We start from the raw sequence: 21096 nt of genomic DNA, 5'->3' as shown, positions 1-21096 counted from the left end.
TTTTACTGGCCAGAGTGGCGTCAAGTGACACACGGTTTATTGTGGAATAATCGAGTTAAGAAAGATGTAGAGCAGGAAAATGAATTAGCAGCAGCCTCGTCGTCTTGTGCAGTCACATAATGATTGATATCAGAGTCTCAGAGGACGAGGAAAGAGGATTTAAATGAGTTTTGAATGGTATGTCAATTAAGACTGGAGGACTCATTATACTATGTTATTCACGATTCTTAGAAACTAATCAGCTGACGAGGAACCTCTCGAAACGAGAGAGAGAGAGAGAGAGAGAGAGAGAGAGAGAGAGAGAGAGAGAGAGAGAGAAATTATATATATATATATATGTATATATACACTAATTTCACGTGGTGGTCCCATGAAATCAAAACCATATATCATTTAAAGCACACATTTATCAACGGTCTCTCTCTCTCTCTCTCTCTCTCTCTCTCTCTCTCTCTCTCTCTCTCTCTCTCTCTCTCTCTCTCTCTCTCTATATATATATATATATATATATATATATATATATATATATATATATATATATATATATATATGTACTGTATACCTATATATATTATTCAGAAGATGGACCCTATCCATATGGAAGAAGCCCACCACTGACTTGAAATCCAAGCTTCCAAAGAATATGGTGTTCACTAGCAAGAAGTAACAGAAGATAATGGGAAATGCAAAAAGAGATCAGTTTTAGAAAGGAAAAGTTAACAAATTAACAAAAGAATAAATAAATAAAAATGAAAGTAAATTAAAATGCAAGGAGAATTATTTAAGGATAGTATTTCATTGTAACTTCGCTTGAACTTTTGAAGTTCCAATTCCAAGTCCTGGAACTGGTTGCTCTCGGCAGGAAATGGGAATCAGGGATCAACTGTGAAAGTGATATATATATATATATATATATATATATATATATATATATATATATATATATATATATATATATATATGTATATATATATGTATATATATATATATCTATATATATATATATATATATATATATATATATATATATATAAGAGAGAGAGAGAGAGAGCATCTGCTTCAATACTAATTAACCATAACTTAGTCCCGTTGCATTTAATATTTATAATTTTGGATCCCCATTCATCAAATAGTCAGCCCCCAGTGATTGACAGCTTTCATATCGCAATGTAGTGACTGTCCCTGAATTTATAATAATTAATTTCTCCACGTCATTTGGGATCACTATAATTCTGCCATTCGTGAAACAACACAAAACAAATACAATTCACGCTTAAGGCAGCCGAAATGGATAAATAACACACCTGCAACAGCTTTAACTTCAGCACATTAAACGTAAATATATTATTTACACAGGGTGTTAACTTAAATATATTACTTATACAGGGTGTTCAGAGGTAAAATGTTATCAGTCCCGAAAACCTTTTTCGCAAACAGTTTAATAGAAGCTTCGTCATTCTACAAAGTGCGACTGCTCCCAAAGCCATTTGAAATCGTTTGAGTCAGATAATGATTAAGCAGTATCCTACTCGAGTCGTTTAGAGCAGAAATCCTGCTTTTAGTAGGTCCGCTGGTATAGTGGTTAGTGACGTGGATTTTTCCACTCAGATGTCGCGGGTTCGCGTCTCTCCCCCCTCTGTATCATGATCAGTTACTGCTGCAGTGTGGGGTCTGCTGCGGTGGGAGGCTGAAACCAACATTCTTTGGGAACTTGAAGAATTTCAATTCAATGACCCCTTTGGTGTGCTTGTTCCACGTGAATAGGTTTCATCTACTGATATAATAATAATAATAATAATAATAATAATAATAATAATAATAATAATAATAATAATAATAATAATAATAATAATAATAATAATAATTCAACCTATGTTAGATGGTCGTTGTTGACTTCCGAAGTGTCCATAAAATGACAACACACAGCAGATAAATAATTATAAATCCTTTCCTATGGGTATATTTTCTTCAGTTTTTTTCTTCTCGTGAAAGAGATCTTTGATAATGTTCTTGAAATTCGGTTCAGAGTTGAAAACATTACAACTGGGCCTTCTGGGTTATAAGAAGAGCCTTTTCCACCGAATGACGGAACACTTGCTTCGTCAGGTTTTCATGAATCAATTACTCTGCTGGGCTATATATAAGGAGGACTTTTGCCACACTAATATTACATATAAACAATGTTCACGAGATTGCGAAGCGCGTAGCCATGTAGAAACTGACCAATATTAACATAAGTGGAAATTTGGACCAGAGTTTTTTTGAGAAGGTTAGAACATGCGAAGGGTATGGAAGAGAATGGTAGATAGAGTGAACACTTTAAGAATAAGGGAATAAGTGAGCAGTACGTGTGGGGGTACAGTAAAAGAAATGAAAGGGGTTGCAGCTAGGGGCCGAAGGGATGCTGCAAAGAAATGATTTCCGCCTTATGAATGTTGCCTCTCATCACATGAGACACCCAAATTTCTATTATAATTTAATGCAAGACTTAAATACTGTATTGAAGACCATTTCCACTATATATGATCACATTACAAATAGAAATCTCAGAGAAGTCAACCATAATTGACTTTACTCCCAAAAGTCCAATTCTCTCCCAACTGAAACAAAGGCAACTAAACTTTAGTTTCACATCACTTTTTATTTATAATTCGCTCTAACACAGTGGTTGCAGTTGATATATTTTTTTCTCTTCTATTACGGACATCTTTATCTCTTTTCTGATTGGTAAATACATTTTTCTTGGTCAAGACTCTTTGGAATACCGCCCATTTTATTCTATGCTCTTTTCTTTCTCTTTAAGACAATGCTGAACGGAAGACTGTCTGAAAAATCTCCTCTAACTCATTTTTCGAAAATCTCCAAACCCTCTCACATTCTACTAAGAGATGGACTGACTCTATTTCACGTATTGATTGTGAACTGAACTGAATATAGAATTTAGGCCAAGGGCCAAGCACTGGTACCTATGAGGCCACTCAGCGCTGAAAGGGAAATTGACAATAGAAAGATTTGAAAGGTGTAACAGGAGGAAAACCTCAAAGCAGTTGCACTCTGAATCAACTGTCAGGAGAGGGTTGAGGAAAGTGAGCTGGAAGAAAGAGAAAGTTTCACTTCCAGTATTTTAACTCTCCGTGACAACTGACTTTCATCGGAGAATCATACTTGTTCCTGCAGCCTTGATGCAACGAATGATAAATACACTTCGTACGATGATCTATCCGAAATCTTTGCCAAAGATATACAAATTGTTCAAATGACTCGCTTCGTCTGGCGGTCCAGTTTCTAGCAGTAAATGACTATTCCAGCATGAGATATCTTTCGCGATACAGATGGGAAATCGTACTATCAAAGCCGCGCTGGCCAGCTTCCGCCAGGTAATACGCTGTGTGTTCATTAATGATAACATGGTACTTGATTTGATCTACGGCTGAGTTAATAGGCAGAACGGTTGGTTGAGTGAGAGAGAGAGAGAGAGAGAGAGAGAGAGAGAGAGAGAGAGAGAGAGAGAGAGAGAGAGAGAGAGATACAATCTTCTATTTGATCTACGGCTGACTTAATAGACAGAACGGTTGAGAGAGAGAGAGAGAGAGAGAGAGAGAGAGAGAGAGAGAGAGAGAGAGAGAGAGAGAGAGAGAGAGAGAGAGAGAGCGTGGTGACACAATCTTCGATTTGGTTTCTAGTACAGCAGCTTGGGTTGAAGATTTCCCAGAAACCGAGTAAGATTTTGGTATTGGTATCTGTAAAACTACAGTACTTTCTGAAACCAAACTGTTGAAGATTGTTAAGGCATGAAGTAAATATTGTATGTAATTCAGGTAGCAATGACGCCAAGTCTTTATACATAGATATGCGTCAGTGAATCACAGACAAGTGAATAAACGCGAGGAAAGGAAATCAAACGAAAGCTACGCCAATGAAACACTGCTCAATGAAATCTTGAAGGCAAATTCAGTTCTGGAAAGGTAGAGCATAAAATTCGGAGGACAAAGTGTTCTGGTAATCCCTTCTAACTCACCATCAGTGACGTCAGACAAAAATAATCAACAACTGAAGATCTCACCACATCAAGGAAAACCTTGCTTCCTTGACTCACGCATCCCATAAAGGTGAGATAAGCTCCGTTCTGTAGCGCATTTCAAAAGAGAGGGTATGAGGGGCTCTGCAACGTACAATGAAAGAGAAAGAGAGAGAGTGAAGAAAGCAATCTTTGAAAGTATCCTCACAGGACTCCAGTGCACTGAAGGACGGAACCCTCTTAACACCACAAGTACAGGAAAAACGAAAAACCCAACGAGCATTGCCCCTAACCGCTCAACAAACACAAAAAAGAAACTATTCCCCTATTCACACGCAAAAGGTAAGGGAGCGTGCACTTCTAAATAAAGCTGACAAAGCAGTCACAACGCTTGAAAAACCTCTCTCTCTCTCTCTCTTTCTCTAAAGTAACACAACACAAAAGTTCTTCTTTTTTAATACTCTATACATACCATGGTATATAGGTCATATTACTACTCATACTCATTTCTCTCCTCATATCTTGTGTCATTTAGATGATGTTTTATAGGTTTCAGCGCTCCTAATCACGCATATACTTAGTTATGAAATATGGCGTTTAAGCGTCTTGCCAAGCAGATGATTAGAGTTTACTACCTGACAGAAATAGCGGCCCTAAATGAAAACAACAAACTGTCACTTCTTTTAACATCATCAGGATTCTCTTAGGAATTATAATATTTTTCACATGTAGCATTCAGTTCCATAAGAATGTTTCCCCCACATCCCAGTCATCCGATTCGTTCATGGAATGACTCAAAAAACAGTAGGTAAATAGATAAAATATACAATGCCGACCGAAGGACAAGCGCTGGGACCTACATTCAGCGCTGAAAGGAAAATTGAGAGTAAGAGGTTTGAAAGGTGCACTAAGAAACAGTCGTCAGGTGAGGGTGGAAAATAACACGGAACAAAGAATAGGAAAGGACGTACAGTACAAGGAACGAAAGGGGTTGCAGCTAGGGGCCGAAGGAACGCTGCAAAGAACCTTAAGTAATGCCTAGAGTGCATCGCGTGAGGTGCACAGACAGCGCTCCGGGCAAAAGAAAAACAAAAGTGTTGAATGACGTCACTCTCCTCTCATCATTATGACTCGTCAGACCGGAGACGTGATGACGACCAGGGAACAGCCTCGAGCGAAGGTGCAATGCACTGCTAACCTAATACTGTTCTCCTTGCATTTTAATAACTGACTTACATTTTTATCTATTTATTCGTCTGTTAATTTATCTGTCTTTCTGTTACCTGATCTCCCCTTTCTCTATTTCCCATTACCTTCTGTTACTTCTTTCGAATGAGCTCCATATTCTTTGGAAGCTTGAATTTCAAGTTAATGGCCACTGTGGGCTCTTTGTTGGCTCGTTCCATATGAGTAGGTTTCATCTTCTGAATAATAATAATAATAATAATAATAATAATAATAATAATAATAATAATAATAATAATAATAACAATAACGAAAAGCAAAGGTCGAATGATTTCTGTCGCCAAGTATCAGATTTAGGTTACCAATTCACATTTCTGTCTTACCAGTTAATATTCTCATTATGAGGTTACTGAACACTGGTCAGTATTTATGCAGATATCTAAAACTTAAATATGACAGACAATGGATGGAAACTAGAACTGAAGAGATACAAACTGCCACCAGAAGCTGTCAATAGCAACAGTGTGGAGGAAGAGTTTAAAAGAAAGCTAGACAAAATCATTAGAAAACACTGTGATTGAACAGTAAAACCTGTTCCTAGAGATAAATGAGCACATGATGTCTCCTCGGATGGATTAATAAGTCTCTGAGACATCCTAATCCTTATAATTCCTGCTCTCTTAAAGTCACCAGTAACTTCAGGTTGGTGAAGATACCTGGCCCTGATTGTGAAGAAGTAATAAATTGGAAGTTAAAATAATCACAGAGTCAAAAAGTATTCTTAAATAAGAGAAACACAATAAGAGTATCGCAGTGTTTTCACTCCTGTGACATTGAGAATAACCTAGAAATCAGAATCAGAGGCATATTTTATTTTAATATGCCTTCTCCTTCTTTTTAAATATAAAAAACGATTTATGAGCAACAACAATGTTTTGTTTTCACAATTCAAACATGTAAAATATATCTGAAATACAGCATCAAAAACAATCTTTTCACCGTATTATCTTTATACATTAATAATAATACCGTTTGTCTTTTAAAAAACTTTGATAAAACAAAAATAATTATTTTTTACCGCCTCACCTGGAATTGTGGCATAATTCTGAAATATCAATATTTTGTCATAAGATGGATTCGATAACGCCATCGAATCTGACCCTAAACCTACAGTGTGTTTTTATGAAGTTGACGGTCAATATCCACAGCCAATATCATAATATTTATTTCCTGTGTGTGTAGAAGACATGAGCTTCCACCCATCACAATTAGATTCAGTTACATCGGCTCCAACCACATATCTTTAACGTTGCGGCACACACACTCCCCAAATGTCAGAGAAATCGCAGAAAAGAGAGGTAGACCTAGCGTTATAACCCTCATTCCTAAGGCAGTATGACTTCAGAGGACGTTGTGACAAGCGTTTTCCAGTGAAAGCAGACAGCTATTTTTGGAAATCTAATTCTTAGCGAGAAAAGAAGATCTCAAGCTCAGAGCCACCACATTCTGTTCGTAGCTTCTTCATAACAACAGCTTCAAGCCTGTAAGAGACATTACAGTCTTTGCTGTTAAAAAAATATACTGTATAATCACTACTGGCTGGCAAAGCTGAATAAGGGTGACAATAACAAATCCCTATACAAAAGCTCTACATAAAAAATTCTTAGCAGCAGGCGCATGATGTTAATAATGCAAGATGAATTTAAACTAATAAAACCCTGAGTAAGACTGTAAGTAATCCTAGGAAACTGGACACCCCCCCCTAACCCCAACTTGTCCCTAAAAAATCTATTCTTTCGTTCTTTTACTCTGCTATTTACTGAATCTTGTCCCCCAGTTTGGTCTTCAACAGCTGACTGGCTTCTTAAATCGTTTTACCCTATCGCCAGCCAGTTCACCCAGCTCTAGACAGATACGAACGTCTCCTTTCTCTCTCTCTCTCTCTCTCTCTCTCTCTCTCTCTCTCTCTCTCTCTCTCTCTCTCTTCTTCTTCTTCTTCTTCTTCTTCACCACGCCAACGCCCGGATCTTCATTTATCCCACTTATCCATTTTTCGTACTGAGATCTGCCTGATGGACTACTGAGCGCCTGGTCTTGGAAAACTTGGGGGACAAAAGATTTGGCTGGCGATTCTATTAATACTCATTTTTAACTTAGTGCGGCTGGAGGAGGAGGAGGAGGAGGAGGAGGAGGAGGAGGAGGAGGAGGAGGAGGAGGAGGAGGAGGAGGACAATTTCACCTTTAAAAGAAATCTAATTAACTCACAAGGGCAACCAGAGGTTATCTTCGCAAATGAGTAAAGCGTGTTAATACGGGGCTACACCCGCTTTCATGTTAACTTAATCAAAATGCAATTGCAATCACAGAGATGTAAACTGATATCGTATGTTCCATATTTATATTATTAGTATATGTATGTATATTTATGTGTATATACACATATATGCACATATATATACTAATAATATAAATATGGTACAGATTATATCAGTATACATCTCTGCGACTGCAATTGCATTTTTATTAAGTTAACATGAAAACATTATATATATACTGTATATATATATATAATATATATACATATATATATATATATATATATATATATATATATATATATATATATATATATATATATATATATATATATACAGTATATATATCTCAGCAACAGAAGAGTTCCATGGAAAACTTAGAAGAATAAATATTAAAACCAGGCCTTGAATGAAAACCATCCTTATTACTTACGACCAGTTTCGGAGATTTACAGAAAATATAGAGACACAAATACACAGTTTGTTGTCAAAATGAGCAGAAATTAAAAGTCTACAAATGCAGCAATTCAACAGACCTTTCATTATTACAAAGAGAGGGTCTGTCTCTTATTGATATTTAGGCTAAAATCTACACTGCAAGAATTCTTCAGGGGTTCAAGGATGTGGTACCGATAGAGCTGCAATCGTCTATTGTTTACAAGCACAAGTATCATTGCTGTAGCGCAATGTACATCGGAATATGAGAGAGGAATTTCAGGGTTCGCATCTTCGAACATACTGGAAGATCTGTCAGGACGAATGGGCCATTAAGCAAACCATCACTTAGCGCTGGGCGTCTGACCATCCCATAGAACTGATTATAGAATTTAGGCCAAAGGCCATTCAGCGCTGAAACGGAAACTGACAGTAAATAGGTTTGGAAGGTGGAACAGGAGGAAAACCTCAAAGCAGTTGCACTATGAATCAAGTGTTAGGAGAGGGTTGAGGAAAGTAAGATGGAAGAAAGAGCATACGAAAGGAGGTACAGTAAAATGAACGAAAGGGGATGACCATCCTATAAATCGAGATTCTTTTTCAGTCCTTATTTGCAGGACCAACGAAATGGAGCTGGGAGTGGTTGAGTCTCTATATACCCTGAGAGATAAACCTTCTCTCTGTTATAATGAAAGGTCTGTTGAATTGGTGTGTTTGTAGACTTTCAATTTCTGCTCATTTTGACAATAAACATTTTCTCTCTGTATCTCCGTATTTTGAGATTTTGCTGCGTGGTTAGGTTCTTGCATCTTGTAATACTTAATTTTACTTTACTTTAATAGTTCATTGATTCTAAATGTAACATATATTCCAATATAAATGGCCCGATGACGGAAGATTGTGAATCTCCGAAACTAGTCGCAACTAGTAACGATAATCTTCATTCAAACCCTGGTTTTATATATATATATATATATATATATATATATATATATATATATATATATATATATATATATATATATATATATATATATATATATACACACATGAATTATAGAGACAGACTTACCTTTGTTGGTTGCAATTCCAAGACGCGGCTCTGAAATAAGAGAAGCCACATTTCAAGACAAAATATTTATACGAATCGATACATTCATTACAAAACATCTAGATCTATAAATCACTTCCTGTTAAGTGACTTCTATAAAGATTTAAAATATCTAAATTTCTTTCTATTATCAACAGAGGGGCTAACTATTTGAACCCCCCCAAAAAAAGCATCACGTTTACAAATAATTTTTAGATAGTCAATAAATCTCACTGAAGCGAAATAACTTTGTGCTGAAAAATACACCTCAAACAACGATGCATAATTATAGAATTGACGAGATGTACGTGATTTCTATACAGTCCTTCTTTATATAACTTCTAATAGTTTCGATTTCAACTGCAAACAATTCATATACCTTCAAATGCTGCATTAAAAGCAATGATATCTATAAAACTTGGCTTAAGATAATTCAAACGTCTATCGTATACAACTTAATGTGCATATTTTGTAGGTTATGCAAACAAATTCATCTGTCCCTACCCCTTCTCTCTCTCTCTCTGATCCACTTTTGTCTTACTTCTCATCACTGTACTGTCTCATCTCTCTCTCTCTCTGCTCGATTTTGACTTGCTTCTCTCTCTCTCTCTCTCTCTCTCTCTCTCTCTCTCTCTCTCTCTCTCTCTCTGCTCGACTTTTGTCCTACTTCTCATCATTGTACTCTCTCTCTCTCTCTCTCTCTCTCTCTCTCTCTCTCTCTCTCTCTCTCTCTCTCTCTCTGTGAGCCTTCCAACGACACATCTGCGAAGGTTGAGAACACATTAAGACAGTCCTCGATTTTTATTCAAATCGGCACTCAATATCAGGTCTACTTTCGCTCCCAACACATTGGTCAGATAAAGGTCAGACTTTCATTTGGGGTTACTGTCGCCTGAGACGACGGGCCTAAGTGACCTCCCTGGTTTGAATCCCGGGTAATCCTTAGGGTGTTGGGTGCCACCAGCATTACAGGTAGAGAGGTATTTGTCAGCTTGAAATAGGATTTCAATCCCTGTATCCAAGGATTACTCGCGATTCACACGAAAATCGAGAACAGGAACTTTTGTTGAATGTTTTTCTTTTTTTAAATCTGTTTGCTTGACACAACCTATATTCAAAACAGCTTTAATGGGGATTGTTCGTCTCATTAGTCTATGCCCTTAAAAGTCTAATTAAAGAAAATAAGTAAAAAATGCGCCGAAGCTTCTTCGGCGCAACCGAGTTTCATACAGCATATAATGCTGTATGAAACTTTCAGCCGCGTCCCATGGAACTCAGCCAGGGTCCGGTGGTGGCCTGTGTTGTTGGTACCTATAGCGGTGCCAGATTCACGATCATGGCTAACTTTAACCTTAAATAAAATAAAAACTACTGAGGCTAAAGGGCTGCAATTTGGTATGTATGATGATCGGATGGTGGATGATCAACATACCAATTTGCAGCCCTCTAGCCTCAGCAGTTTTTAAGACCTGAGGGCGGACAGAAAAACTGAGGCTAGAGGGCTGCAATTTGGTATTTCATGATCGAATGGTGGATGATCAACATACCAATTTGCAGCCCTATAGCCTCAGTATTTTTTAAGACCTGAGGACGGACAGAAGAAAGTCCGTACGGACAGACAAACATACAAAAAGCAACTTCTTTGCCTGAGTCGTTCCTCGATCCTCCTGATTTCATTTCGACAAGTGGTATTGAGCTGAAAGTCTGGCTAAAAGAGTTATTCCGTAATCGGAGAAATACTCTGAATCACACTTTAGGCAACACACTGAAACCTCTCAATGATATTAAAAATTCATAATATTTCTATCGCTGCTGTCATTAGTAAAACGGATTTTCAGATTAATAACTAAATACTACTGATGGAGTTCATTGAAAGGAAGGAATCAAATGATTATCCTCATTTGGTTTTGATGTTTTTCCCGAGTCTGTTCATGAACTTACTTTCAATAGCAGAGGAAAATGAAAATGCAGATGTGATGACAAAATAGAATAACTGACACAGGAAATAGCTAATGTCCGTCCTGGCCGCAGACTACAAAAATTGAGATGGTTTGATCATGTCATGAGAAAATGAGAAACCCCGTAAGGTGATCTATCTGTTCATGGACTTACACTAAATAGCAGAGGAAAATGAAAATGCAGACGTGACGACAAAATAGAATAACTGACGCAGGAAATAGCTAATGTCCGTCCTGGCCGCAGACCACAAAAACTGAGATGGTTTGATCATGTCATGAGAAAAGGAGAAACCCCGTTCGGTAGTCTATCACTGGAGAACGCCAGAAAAATTGCAGCGCCGATGAGACATCTTGTATCCAGGCGCACATAGGAAAAGAGCTGTCATTCTTGAGATCCGGATGGTTTGGTCATGTGATAAGAAGAGGAGAGCAATAGTTATCCAGAGTAGTAGTAGTGTGTATGGAGGTGTCAAGACAAGGACCAGTAGATGAGTCTTCATGACGGAATAAGGGGAGGGGGGGTGGAAGAGACCCATTTCACATCTAACTCAAGAGACTATATATACTCGATGTCAAAATGTAAACAAATAACGATGGCATTTAAGGCTAAACAGTTTGCAAGTGGCATTCTTCTTCCAAGGTGACTGACACTTAATGGATATGGTTTCAAAAGCTTGCAAAAATATACTAAGATGGCACTCTCATACACTCAAAACATATTCATTATATTTCCATTAAGGGACGAAAATGACTGAATCAAATTTTTCTCTTTAGTGAGTGTAAGAATGTTGATTCTTACTCTCTTAAGGTGCTGAAATTTTCTATAAAAGAACTTATATGAGGAATGATATTAAAGGCATTCACAGCCAAGCAGTCATGCTTATTTAACTTTACTACTGAACATGAAGTTTCCGTTCTTCACATTGGTAAGAAAGTAAATTTGCCATGCCTTGTGTTCCTCGAGTTGTGTCCAGTTTCGACGTTTTCAATATTTATAGCAACATTAGTAATACGTTTGAAATAAGATAATATTGAAAGTTTCAGTTTTACCTTTTTCCTTCTTTTTTGAAGCAATTTTATCTTTTTCTTTCTTCTTTTAAAGCATTTCGTCTTATCAAAAATAAAACGGGAGACTCTAGGACAACGTAAAACTCTTTAATTTTCATCCTACATCAAATGAACTGATTTTTTTCACACGCTATATTAAATTGAGGAAGAAATAATGACCAAATACAACAAAAAATCAACTACAGACATAATTATAAATCTTCATAATAAACTTAGCAGCGAAAATAACTCATGAGAGAAGTGAAAGCGCAAAAAATGACCGTGATGCATCTCATCACGAGATATTTGCATAAGAGATGACGAGGAAAGAGATTGGGTTACGGGAGATAGCTATGTAGATTCAAAAGGCGAGAGACAAAAAATAAAAAAGCGGGGAAAAACAAGACCATTAACATTCGCTAGGGTGAATTTTTTCACAGAATGAGAGATACTACCCCTGATAACGTATGATATAAATGGGATTTTCGATGAGCGCAATGCAACTTAAGAAAAATAAATATAAATATAAATATATATATATATATATATATATATATATATATATATATATATATATATATATATATATATATATATATAAAGAAAAACCGGAAAAATCAGATGAACTTGCCCAAGGGAGATTTCTTAAAAGAAAAGTCTCATTCAACAAATGTTCCTGAAGTCAGAACTTTCGATACTCAATATGAATGGGTAAAAAGTGGTTTCAGCAAATGAATAACTAATCTGAAATATTTAATTTAAAAGTACAAAAAAAAAATTAAAAAAAGATAAATCAGATGACCTCACACAAGGGAGATTTTTTTTAAAGAAAAATCTAATTCAACAAATATTCCTGAAGCCAAACCTTTCAATATGAATGGGTGAAGAAGTGGTTTCAACAAATAACTAATTTTAAATATTTAATTGAAGAGGACAAAAAAAATTTTTCTATAATTTTTTTTTTATTTCAGTCGAGAATAGAGGCTGATTTCAAGAACAATTTTGACTCAGCTCAAACATTCAGTGTTCATTTCTTACTTATATTTATTTTAAAAGCTAACATAATATCTTGCTAGATCTGAAAAACATCAAATATACGTTTAGCTTTTACACATTTTACACTTTTTACCCACACGATTCGCTGTAGATTCAAATTTCATAACTTCCAATGGAAACCATCTCGAAAATATTAGAAAACAGAGGAATTACGAGGTTGCTGTGGCCATTATGGCACACAGAAATAAGAAAGAGAACGAACAAAATCTATATATTTCGAAGTACGAAGAGAGAACTCAGATCTTATCAGTGGGAAGAGAATGGGCTTGTCTTGAAAATGCTCTAACTGCCTGATGGTGATTCTTTATCTGATCTTTCCTGGATAGTGACCCCCCGCAAAGTTCGGGGGTCGTTATCTACGTCTAATATTTCTTGGTGGTCATTGTCTTTATGATATCTACAGTCTTTTGTTTATGTTTTTACGGTCATCCCCAACGGGCTTGTACTGAACACGCCGCAAAGGTGGATACAAAGTAAGTATAGCTTAGTTTTACCAGACCACTGAGCTGATTAACAGCTCTCCTAGGGCTGGCCCGAAGGATTAGACTTACTTTACGTGGCTAAGAACCAATTGGTTACTTAGCAACGGGACCTACAGCATACCGGGTTAAAACCCTTGGGGGTCACTGTCTAAGAAAGATCCCTTTTATCTTTATCTCGAGGCCACCACCAAACAAATTTATCAGATTAGTGATAAAACTGCGGCAGTAGGTGCTATTACTTTTATTCTCGCCCTAAGCAGTACCAATGGTTCGATTAAGGTTAAAACTCACCTTAAATCACAACAGAGTCTAGTAAAGACTTGTGGATCCATTGGTGGTTGGAAATGTACCCTCAATGGCGCATGCGCCATTGTCATCCCTGTCTTGACTCCTGTGGAATGCCGGAAAAGATAACACATCGCCACCATGAGAGAGAGAGAGAGAGAGAGAGAGAGAGAGAGAGAGAGAGAGAGAGAGAGAGAGAGAGAGAGCTGAATGACAGTGTTCCACAAGCATGAAAATTCACGAGGAAGTGGAGTCATGAACTAAACAAGAAGCAACAAAATTGCGGTCATTCAAGCGCAGCCAAAGTTCATCTCTTTCATCTCTTGTATGCCGCTGTTATAGCTATGGGCACTCACTCGCTAAATGATGGAAGAAGTTTACGAGGAAAATTCTGAAAGGCTGCATAATAAAGTCTTACTTGAGAGCCATGCGTTGGTGGATAAGCAGATTTGGCCAAGAAATGAGGCCAGGGAGGATTTTTTAAAAATGAAGTTACGAGACAGTACGATGATGAGAAGCAGGACAGAAGTCGAGCAGATTGAGAGAGAGAGAGAGAGAGAGAGAGAGAGAGAGAGAGAGAGAGAGAGAGAGAGAGAGAGTACGATGATGAGAGACAGGACAAAAGTCAAGAGAGAGAGAGAGAGAGAGAGAGAGAGAGAGAGAGAGAGAGATGAGACTACTATGATGAGAAGTAAGGCAAAGTCGAGTCAGAGCAGAGAGAGAGAGAGAGAGAGAGAGAGAGAGAGAGAGAGAGAGAGAGAGATGAGACTACTATGATGAGAAGTAAGGCAAAAGTCGAGCAGAGAGAGAGAGAGAGAGAGAGAGAGAGAGAGAGAGAGAGAGAGAGAGAGAGAGAGGCAATTCAAAAGCCTCTCTGGTCTTTAAGATCGAGGGTGGACAGAAAAAGTGCGGACGGACAGACAAAGCCGGCACAATAGCTTTCTTTGACAGCAAACTAAAAATCGATTTCAAATGGAATTTTCATCACACAACGCTTATATTTGAATACTTCACTAAAGTTTTACTTGGTCTGTGATAATGTTAAAAGCCTTTTCCTTTCTGTGAATGAAACTAAAGTTGATTTTGTAATTTGGAGTACATATTTCAGTCTGAGGATTACAGACAATATTTCTCTACATTCAATAACATTTTTTTTAATTTAATTTAAAATTTATTTAAATTTAAAGTTGATTTTGTGATTGGGAATGCATATTTCAGTCTGAGGATTACAGACAATATTTCTCTACATTCAATAAAAATTTTTTTATTCAATTTTAAATTTATTTAAATTTAATTTCAATTCAAAATTTATTCCTCGACTTTAGCCCGTCGATATTCCTGCAGCATATTCCAACAGATGTCACTGGGAGTGAACAATCTTCAAATATTGTATTTGAAGTTTTGTCAAAGTTCTATTTCATACAGATTTACATTAAAAGTACAACTTTGTGGCAGCATTAACTTTCGATCAGACACAGTCGTTGGTTATCATACACAATTTGCCACGCGTCAAGATAATTACAGTTCTTGACATACAGAAATATATTTCGCAACTATGATTAAGTTTTTCCAAAAGCTGCATAAAACATGTCATTTTTTAAAATTATTTTTCATGTTTATCACTAGACTGCACGCAAGATCTACATTTTGCAACGGCGGAATATTCTGAACGTAACTTTTCTCACTAAAAGTCAAGTAGTAATCATAAACTCATTTATAAATAATGGCAGTAACATATAATATATATATATATATATATATATATATATATATATATATATATATATATATATATATATAACCATCTTTGCTTAACACAACTTTGATACGTAGAAACAAGTCACAAGCAAAGCAAAGAAATATGACTCTTTCTTGCTAATGGGTATAAGCGTTCTTCCTAGAATTAGAATTAAATCAAACGAACTAAATACAATGATAATTTAGTGGAAACTCTGTAACAATCAATGGAGAATAAAAAGCATTTTTCCTGAGTTCTCAGAAGCAAAGAAGAGTATTTTTGCTTAATACGCTTAGTTACCTTCGTCCTCATTAGCGTATATAATGTTTGCAAGCAGTGGCTATGTTCCCTTGGTTTTGTAAACAGACTGCGTCGTTTCCACAGCAGAGAGATTCTTTTTGTAACTCTTTTTAGAATATCAATTGTTTAATTATATCCTCTTTGTAGAAAAACCTGAAAATTAACTTTTAATTAACCTTTTTAGTTTCCTGTAAAAGAAAACTATTGAGACGACTGTTTAGTCTGTCCGTCCGCCCTCAGATCTTAAAAACTACCGAGGCTAGAGGGCTGCAAATTGGTACGTTGATCATCCACCCTCCAATCATCAAACATACCAAATTGCAGCCCTGTAGCCTCAGTAGTTTTTATTTTATTTAAGGTTAAAGTCAGCCATGATCGTGCGTCTGCCACCACTATAGGTGCCAACAACACAGGCTACCACCGGGCTGTGGCTGAAAGTTACATGGGCTGCGGCTGAGTGTTTCATGGGCCGCGGCTGAGAGTTTCATACAGCATTATACGCTGTACAGAAAACTCGTTGCGCCGAAGAAACTTCAGCGCATTTTTTTTTTATTTTTTATTTTTTTAGTTTCCAAATGTTTCAATTCCTTCAACATTCCAGTTCTGACAGAAATAACCATCAGTTTCGCCTCCTTCCAGCTGAACAAATCCCATTCAATTCGATGTGAAGTTTTTCCTCTTCAAGAACTCAGCCATTATTTGTTACTGTAAGAAGCTTAATTTCTCCTTAAGAACAAAAGACCATCGGATGTCTCTGCATGTCTGTCATATTTACGCCATGACCCTCGTCTGCTATCATATAAGGTTTGCAATTTTTGGCCCGGTGGTTTAGTGGTTAGTGTCATGGCATGCCACTCAGATATCACGGGTTTGCGAATCCCCAGGGCGATGAAAAATCACTTGGCTCTGTATCATGGTCAGTTACTGCTGCAGTGTGGGGTCTGCTGCGGTGGGAGGTTGAAACCAACATTCTTTGGAAGCTTGAATTTCAATCAGTGACCCCTTTGGTGTGCTTGTTCCATGTGAATAGGTTTCATCTACTGAAATAATACATAATAATAATCACGATTCTAAGGTTGATAAGGCATTACTCACATAGTACTGTGTTGTAACGGAGATTACACAAATGCGCGAAAATAAAACTGTCCACAGCTTTAAAAGCCAATTCTCTACAGACTTTTTGAAGCCCATTATAATTCTAATATTGCTTAAATTTCGTTTCTCCGTCATTCAAAGAATATAAGAAAATCTCCCAAAGATTTTATGGCTTCATTTTAGAATAAAAATGTCTTTCAAAGTTACCAAAAACACACACCAAAAAAATTAGGATCAAATCATAGAAAACGGCCCCATCATATCAAAACAATAAAAATAATATAGGACCAAATCACAGAAAACGGCCCTATCATATCAAAACAATAAAACTACAGGATCAAATCATAGAAAACGGCCCCATCATATCAAAACAATAAAACTAATATAGGACCAAATCATAGAAAACGGACCTATCATATCAAAACAATAAAACTACAGGATCAAATCATAGAAAACGGCCCCAACACATCAAAACAATAAAACTAGTAAGTGGAAGAAAAAGTACTTTGAGATACGCACTGCATTACAATGAGGATTTGATAAAATGCAGGGACCCAAGGCTGGGGAAAACGTATACTGAATACGTCATTAGGAGACATTTACATAAGAGCAGAACTGGAATGAGACTGGGTTAAGAAGAAGGCAGTCTGAGATGCAAGTCGAAAAATTTAAAAGAACCGAAAAGCTGTGCTTGAAATATTCACTCGGATGGAATTTCCATTAGGTGAGGGAATGTCAATCAACAGTATTTTTGCTGAAGACTGAGGCTAAAAATATACCAGATAACTTGAGCATAAAATCGGGTAGGGATGTATTAAAAATAAATACAATTGTTCGTAATACATAATACTTGAAAATAATCATCTTTTTTTGAAGGTCTGCCAGAATGCATTCACCTAGTTCACCAAAATTTACACGCCATTATACTTGTGCAATCTCTCTTTAATATTTTCATCTGAGCCAGATTACTCTTTGACATTCACCTTATGCGAATCAAAGGAATAATTTACCTAGTTATTACAGTTTATTTAACGATATCTTTTCCTCCCTTCTAAACACATTTAACGCCAAAAGTGACGCCAATTTAAGCGCTATTCAAGTCTTCTTGCCTAACGTCAAATATGAAATTCTATAACACAGAAAGTGGATTCCTCTCTCTCTCTCTCTCTCTCTCTCTCTCTCACAGAGGTGATCAACTCCTGAATGATATTCTTGAACTCCATTAAAAAAAATTAAAGCATTACAATGCTTACCTTTCAAAACGAAAATTATTTGTATGTCTGAATAGCAGAGAGAGCTGATACCTGAAAGAGAGAGAGAGAGAGAGAGAGAGAGAGAGAGAGAGAGAGAGAGAGAGAGAGAGAGAGAGAGAGAGAGAGAGAGAGATGGCGGAAGCTCCAGGGATATTACTGTTGCTGGTGGGAGATAGCGAGGCAGCATCATTCCAAACATAAGGGTTCTTGATCCGCAGAATGTCTTGAAGCGCCTTCATTCCTAGGCAAAGAGGTTCAATGCATTTCGCTTGATCCTTTTATTTTTACCTTTTGTATCTTTTATTTTTCCTTTTGTATCTTTTATTTTTCCCTCTGGATCTTTAGTCCTCGTTCTGTATCTTTTATTTTTTTATTTTGTATCTTTATTTTTCCTTTTATATCTTTTATTTTTTTTTTTATTTTGCATCTATTTTTCCTCTTTTCGTAGCTTTTATTTTTCCTTCTATCTTTTATTTTTCCTTTTATATCTTTTATTTTCCCTTTCGTATCTTTTACCTTTTTACTTTACATCTGTTTTTCCTTTTGCATCTTTTATTTTTCCTTCTGCATCTTTTATTTTTCCTGTTCCATCTGTTATTTTTCCTTTTGTACCTTTCATATTTCCTTTTGTATCTTTTATTCCTCCTTTTGTATCTTTTATTTTTCCATCTGTACCTTTTATTTTTCCTTTTGTAACTTTTACTTTTCCTGCTGAATCTTTCTTGTATCTTTCATTGTTCCTTTTGTATCATTTATTCTTCCTGCTGTATCTTTCATTTTTCCTGTTAATTTTTTCATATAGTGTATTTTTTTCTTTTGTATACTTCATTTTCCTTTTGTATCTGTTATTTGTCCTGCTGAATCTTTTTTTTCGTATCTTTTATTTTTCCTGTTGAATCTTTTTTTTGTATCTATTTTTCCTTTGAATCTTTTATTTTTCCCTCTGTATCTTTTATTTCTCCCTGTGTATCGTTTATTTTTCCTTTGCATCTGACAATGGTTGGGGAGCATCTCGGTACGTGAAGACTTTTCCTTCCCACATACTTCGACGGGAGAGAAATCTCCTCGGGAGTAATGGGAGACGACCCAAGGCACATAGCCCCTCATATTAAAGCCCCTTATTCGTTCTCTCCATCGTCAAGGAACGTAGCAAGAGAGATAACACTTTAAATGCAAAGATTCAAAGATTCAATAATGTTATGTATTGATTACTGTAATGATTTAAAATATGTATTACTGGTTACTGTAATGATATACAATATGTAGTATTGATTATTGCAATGATTTAAAGTATATGTATTATTGATTACTGTAATTGTATAAAATATGAATTATTGATTACTGCAATGATTTAAAATATGTATTATTGAATACTATAATATAAAATATGCATTATTGATTACTGCAATGATTTAAAATATGTATTATTGAATACTATACTGATATAAAATATGCATTATTGATTACTGTAATGATTTGAAATATGTATTATTGATTACTGTAGGGGATCTAAAAGTATTAACAATCTATTACATGACGATATTAAAATATTAAATACTGATTACTTTAATGATGTAGAATATGTATTATTGATTGCTGTAAGCATCTAAAAATATTAACCATCTATTACATAACGATATCAAAATATTAAGTACTGATTACTGTAATGATTTAAAATATGTATTGTTGGTTATTGTAAGCATCTAAAAATATTAAACAGCCATTTCATACCGATATCAAAATGTAAGTACTGATTACTCTTAAATCATGACAGCAATCACTATATATTTTTAAATCTTCAAATCTTTATACTTAAAGTGGGATCTCTCTTGCTGCGTTCATGACGATGGAGAGAATGAATAAAGGGCTTTAATATGAGGGGCTATATGCCATGGGCCGTCTCCCATTACTCCCGAGGAGATTTCCCTCCCACTGAAGTATGTAGGAAGGAAAAGTCTTCAGGTACCAAGGTGCTCAATTCAAGAAGAGGGTCAGTGCTGACTTGAAGGGCTGCGGCTCCATGTCCTATACTCCCCAACCATTGTCAGGTGCCAAAGAAAAATATACGATACAAAAGGAGGAATAACAGATACAAAAGGAAAAATAACAGATGCCAAAGGAAAAATATTAGACACAAAAGAAAAAATAAAAGGTACAAAAGGAAAAATAACAGATACAAAAGGAAAAACAAAAAATACAAAAGGAAAAATAATAGATACGAAAGAAAAAATAAGATATAAAAGAAAAAATAACAGATACAAAAGGAAAAATAACAGATACAAAAGGAAAAATAAAAAATACAAAAGGAAAAATAAAAGATACAAAAGAAAAAATAAAAGATACAAAAGAAAAAATAAGATACAAAAGGAAAAATAAAATATACATAAGGAAAAATAAGATGCAAAAGAAGGAATAAAAGATACAGAAGGAAAAATAAAAGACAATAGAAAAAATAAAATATGCAAAAGGAAAAACAACATACAAAAGGAGGAATAAAAGATACAGAGGGAAAAATAAAATACTGAAGAGAAAATAAAAGATACAAAAGGAAAAATAACAGAAAAATAAAAGACACAAAAGGAAAAAAATAAGACAAAAGGAAAAATAAAAGCTACAAAAGAAAAAATAAAAGACACAAAAGGAAAAATAAAAGGATAAAACTAGATCTGCTCCCCGTCGAAGTATGCATAAAAGTCTTTCAATACTGAGATGCTGAAGCCGAGAAAAGAAAAAAAAATTCAATACTGACTTGAAAGTCTAGGTTTCCCCGTTCAGTATTCCCCAATGATTGAAAGATTCCCCCCACCCCCCCAACCACAAAAAAATGAAAAGAAAAATG

At 35.7% G+C, this 21096-nt stretch overlaps 1 protein-coding gene across 1 annotated transcript in view; it reads right to left on the bottom strand.

The window, feature by feature from the left end:
* Positions 1–21096, bottom strand: part of LOC136853386 (putative neural-cadherin 2) — a 451957-nt gene that overhangs the window by 322051 nt on the left and 108810 nt on the right. The window contains exon 4 of the mRNA XM_067128834.1: positions 9026–9055. The gene's annotated coding sequence lies outside the window, so the exon portion shown is untranslated. The remainder of the gene's footprint in view (positions 1–9025; positions 9056–21096) is intronic.

The sequence above is a fragment of the Macrobrachium rosenbergii genome, chromosome 27 (genome assembly GCF_040412425.1).
Source record: "Macrobrachium rosenbergii isolate ZJJX-2024 chromosome 27, ASM4041242v1, whole genome shotgun sequence".
NCBI lineage: Eukaryota > Metazoa > Arthropoda > Malacostraca > Decapoda > Palaemonidae > Macrobrachium > Macrobrachium rosenbergii.
Note: the sequence above shows the minus strand (reverse complement) of the source record. Positions and strands in the feature narration are given on the sequence as shown.